We start from the raw sequence: 5,913 nt of genomic DNA on the forward strand, positions 1-5,913 counted from the left end.
TGCAACATGTACCCTTCACAAATATAGCTTATTATCTTTGTAGTTTAGAATGATGATATTTATTGTAAGTAGCACAATAACTAAATGATCATCTACTTATTGCTGAAAATTTGACTTCAGAGAGATTACCTGTTTAAGATTCCAAGGCATGCTGTTATGTTTTTAGTCATGTGATTTTAAGATATAGATCTGTGGCAAAACTGTGTCCATAGTCACAGAACGTGGAGAGTCAGCTGAGTTATTCTAATATGCTAAATATGCTAAAATGATAATTTTGTTTCCTTTTCTTTTATTTTGTTGCATTTTTTAAAAATTGTAATCATGAGATTTAGAAGTCAAAACACTGAACCTCTTTTTTTACACACCTTCATAAAATCTTAGGTCTAGAGGGAACTTCAAGAGTTTATCTAGTCCATCTTCCCTGGCCCAAAGGAAGCTTCATCTGTGTTATATTTACCTTATTCTTTTCTAGCCTGCTCTTAAAGACCTCCAAAGTTGGAGACTTCACAGCCAACTCATACAACCTATTTCACTGCTTCATTGTCCTTAATGTTCAAGAGTTTTCCCTGAAACTTAACTAATAATTTGGGTTGACAGTTGAACCCATTCTCCCCTCTACCCAAATTTGAACCTTAAAAAAAATCTTTAGTTTTCCTTTTGCCAAGACAATCCAAACACAAGTTGTGACTGTGTGCTCCTTTCCCCCCCCGATATACTCTCTCCCCCTCAACTTGACCTCCCTGTAAACCACACGTATGCAGGAGCTAACTGAGCATGCACCAACTGAGGCCCGTCTAGCATGCAAATATGACTATGAGTCAATCATTTCCCCCCCCATAAATAGGGGGCAGCCCAGAGCCCATTGAGCTCTCCTGCACAGCAGTGGGCTGCACTGCGGAACCTCCTCTTGAGCAGGGACACCTCTCAAGGTTACTCCTCGAGGCTGAGAGTTCCTTACCTGCAACAGATCCTCAGTAAGTGATTAATAGCGTGCTGAACTTTTGCGAACTTCGTGAAACTTTGCTGAGTTATATCTCTGATTAATTGTGCACATAATCCCTTAGACATAAACTGTTGACCAAGTCTGAGACTAGGATCGGATCCAGCTGCAGGCTCCTCTCAGGAGTTTAGAAAGCAAGGGGGTCCTTTATAAACCTCGTGACTCAACGGGAGGGTCTCCTTCGCACACACTCCTTTAGGCATAAACCGTTGACCAAGTCTGGGACTAAGATTGGATCCAGCCGCACCTAGGCTCCTTTCTGAAGGAGTTTAGAAAGCAAGGGGGTCCTTTCTGAACCTCGTGACTCAACGGGAGGATCTCCGTTGCACATGCATCTGACCCTCTCCTTCATGYAGTAAATAAACGAGTGAACCTTGCCAATCGAACCTCGTTAAATCATTCTTATTTACGATTGAACTTTGTTAAGTCGCTATCTTACCGCAATAAATATGGTGCTGCTTCCCTCTTACGAGTGAAGTGCATCACTCCTCCGTGACACCAGTGTATTAGGAACTATGTTTGCTTCTTTCACTTCCTATAAAAATCAGGTTCTGACATGGAACACTCCATGCAAATTTTGACTAAAAAAAAGCCCCAAACCATAATCAGAGATGACAAATATCAAGGTCTGTCTATTTCTTCTCACATTTCTGTGCTGGGTACATAAGACCATAGAATAATAAAATGAAATACAGTGTCAGGCACAGTTCAGCAGGTACAGTCCAGTCAGATATTCTCCATGTGTTGCAAGATCATCTAGCTTCCTAAATGGAAGTTAAACTAACCCTTAACTTTCTTGTGCCCACAGAAGCCCAATTGCACATGCTATTACTGTATTGCTATCATAAAAAGAAATTAGCCAGTCTGCATTTTCAGGTTAATCTTCAGTTTCATAATCACATCAGTAATTACTGTAAGTTAATATAATTAGGTGCTAACAGTTATTCCAGAAATATTTATTCAAGAATCTTAACTATTGTAACATTTTTATAGTTCCAAATCATTCTGAGTAATATACTGCATCGAATAAGCTTAAACAGAAATTGAACAGATATTACTTGCAATCCTGCAGTTTAGGAATTTTTAGACTAATTTTTATCACTAAGGTTCTTGCTGAAACAAGAGAAGAAAGAGCATTTTTTGCAGTCTTTGTAATTCTGCCCTTGGTCAAAGTGCCACCTGAACATTGTCAAAGGCCTGAGACAAATTATACTGGAAAGACTCCTACTGTCTCCAGTGGCTGTTGATGAAGTTCTCAAGAGAAGGCTTTACCTCCAAATCTCTCTCAGAACTAATGACTAAAAGCAGTCCCTGGTTAGGAATCTTTAATCAGTATCTGATGGCTGCATGTGTGCTTCTACCTTCAGCTTCATATCCAAACATGAATTCATTATTTTGTTGTTTCATAAAAACTCTTAGACCCCCAAATTACTTTATATCAATATTTTCCTATAGTACATAGGTGCTATGGCTAATATTTCTGAAAACACAATGATGAAATTTAAAGATTTTTGTCTCTAAAATCAGTGAGGTTTTCATCTCTCTTATTTGGATTAAATTAATTGCGGCAGTAAGTTACAGAAGATGGACCAATTGTTCTCTCTGTCTTTGGTCTTTCTTTGCTATGTCTGAGTATAGGCTCACTTTTTCTGTGCCATATGGTTTGAACAAGTTGCATTTCTTCTGCCTACGGGGGAAGGTCTTGAGTCTGAGCTGGTCCTTCTCTTTGTTAGCCAAAGCGTAAGTCAACATATAGACTGTGAGGTCAGTTAGGGAGTTTTGATTTGAATGTAAGCACCAGTCTAAAGCTAACATGACATTATATGAAGACAATAAGTCTAACCATTTTAACTAATACTAATACTCAATATGCAAAAATAAAGTAAATCCTGAATAATCAAATTTTGACTTCAGTTCTGCTATAAATCAGATCAGTTGAATAGAAGAAAGGGTGATATAGAACTCAGAAGGCATCTTGTGTTCTACCTCCAAATTTTGCAGTGCTGATTCAGTGTATTCCAGACCGAAGTGTGTCTTGGTGGGTGGCTCACAGTGAATTTGTTTGTTGGTTCTGCAGAGAAAAGTGCATTTTTCAAAGTGGTGTGAGGGTGTTAGGCTGTCTGACTCCCAGGAAAGTCAACATTAGTTGTGCTGTTAGATCTCTGTTTGCTGCTTTATAAAGTAACAATGAAGTGCAGTAGGTTCAACAGAACTTCAGAATTACTTTGATAAATCTGTCAGAGGAAAAAAATATTAAAATCTGTGTGCTGCCTGTTTGCCTTTTTTCTTGAAATATAAATTAATTATGACTATATAAAAACCTTTTACCATAGCTAATTAAACAGAATCTCCTCATAAACTATGTGTCGACAGCACTGTATGTCTAATTATCTTTTTCACTTCAGAATTGTGCTGTTGAATAATGAAGAAAACATTACCTGATGAATTCTTTTATTTTATGATGATATCTCTAGAGACAGAAAAGACAGAGCGGCTTAAATGCCATCTTAAATTACATCTTGGCCTTGGCAAGCTTTCAGCTGTTTTTGATTTGCATGGAAACCATTTTTGTAAGACTCTCATTCTTTGAAAAACAGAACTTAAAGCTATAGCTAGAATAAATTAGCTACTTAGGATGCCATTAAATCTAGATGCTAGGCACCCTTTTCACGTGCAGAAAGCAATGGAACAGCTTTTAATACCCTGTCAACTTGTTCTGTGAAAAGTTGATAGGGCAGTGAAGGTTTGATTTGGCTGGTTTTATTAAAATATCTTTCTCCTCCTTACACCATTATGAACCACTCAGCCTAATTTAAACCAGGCAAATTCACCAGTCTGTCTTGCATGTCTATAGAAGCAGCTTTTATTTTTTAAAGTGATGACATATACCCATAACTGTTGGCATGCAAGCTCAAGACAGAGTTATTCATACACTACTGATAGTGAATTGATTGTTCTTTATTTGGTATCCCAATATAGGGAGCGCATTTATAGATTAGATGCACCCATGCCTCTCTGGATTGCATCATCCTCACTCGTAAACTAGTTAAGCTTTTTGCCTAAGACACAGGGGGAGGACCAAATCAAATAGCTCTAGACTGTACATCTCATCAGTTAGGCTTTTAAGTTTGTTATCTTTTATAATTTATAGTATGTCCACCTACAGCACCACTGTGGAATGTAAATATCATCACACCACACAAGGGTTAGATAAGAATAAAAAATAGAATAAAGAATAAGAATGCCTGTTAGTACAGTAAAATTATGATCTGATCTAACCTTATTAATTATTCAGATTAGATCTTATTTTGATCTAATGCCTGAATTCAATGATCATTTGCTGTGCTGCAGATCAGCTAAAGCCAAGGGAGCTTCTTTGCTCATGTACTGGTGAGAAAAAGGAAAACACAATTGTAAATATTCTAAAAGCAAATACTCATAATATTTAAATGAAAGACTTAAAAAGACAGTTCCTCTCTGTTTCACCTGCTGTCCTTCCTGGAAATCTTGATCTAGATCATGTTGTCAAACGTGCTTTAAAAATAGGAATGTCATGTCTAAGCGTTACATTGCCATCTGCCAAGTGTCTTTTCTGTGGATCTTTGCAATGTCATTGGGTAAAATAGCAATAATACAGAGTGGTTTTTTTTTTTCTTGCAGTGCATAGGGAGAAAATAATCCAGAGACAAGACTAAATCTAATTCTGAAATACTGAGGCTTGCATGTGTGTACATATGTGAAAAGACTATAGAAACCTAATAGATAGAATCATATAACTTTTATACATCTTAATAAGCAATCTGAAAATGTATGCCTTAAGTTTAGATTTAGAGCATGTTAGAGAGTCAGCTAGTCTGACCTCCATGGTTAATGAATTCCATAAGGAGGGAGCAAACACTAAAAATGCCCTGTAGCTCAATGTCTTCAGCCAAAAAGAACTAATCCAATTGACTGAGACCAAAGGAAACAACTGGGGATGTATGGTTCCAGAATGTCTCTAAGGTATTCAAAACCAAGTCAATTTAAGGACTTGTAAGTTAATAACTAGGACTTTACACATAATCCCGTACTTTACAGGTAGCCAGAGAAGGTTTTTTACAACCAGGGTAATGTGATTTTCATGCATGGTGTCAGTCAAAATTTCAGCAGCCGAGTTCCAAACTAACTGAAGTTTCTTCATCAATGCAATAGTAAGACCTACAAAATGCTGATATGGAATTGCAGTAGCTAGTTCTAGAGAGGACACAGGCATGCAAACTTGTATTAGCAAGACCAGGTACCAAGTCATGGTTTTGCTCTATGTTTTAAAATGGAAAGAAATATAATACTTTGTGACTGACTGAATATGAATACCAGAGATATGACAGCCTCAATGATTATATGCAATTTTATCATAAAATCTCACCATTCAAATATGGTAAAACAGCATATTTTTGGACATGAAGCTATAAAAGTTGGGATCCTTTATTAGAATAAACCCATTACATTTATCAGTATGTATGTATTAGCTGTAGTATACAAGTATTGATGCATAGGTTGGAAAATGGTTTTTGGACAGAAAAATATCTGTGATAAAACCTTGTTTTCTGTTGTTTATGTTCCACAAAGTCAAGCTCGTATTTCCAGATACTGGATTCCTCCTTCAAAACTGACTGAGTGAAGGATATTGTTTTCGTCTTCCCTGGTTGTTGTTGTAATGATGAGCTGTTTGTACCTTAGCAGATGATAAATAGATACATAGACATTTAAGCATAGAGCCACCTGAGATCATCTTTCTGCTTGCCTTGGCAGATGAAACTTGCTTTTCAATAGCTACCTCAGATATATTACTGAAAGTTAAGATATGAGAATCAATCATTAGGGATGAAAGCACTGAGTATTTACAGGAGAAAGGGGTATTAAAAGAAGATCAG

The sequence above is a fragment of the Apteryx rowi genome, unplaced genomic scaffold (genome assembly GCF_003343035.1).
Source record: "Apteryx rowi isolate R43461 unplaced genomic scaffold, aptRow1 scaffold_253, whole genome shotgun sequence".
NCBI lineage: Eukaryota > Metazoa > Chordata > Aves > Apterygiformes > Apterygidae > Apteryx > Apteryx rowi.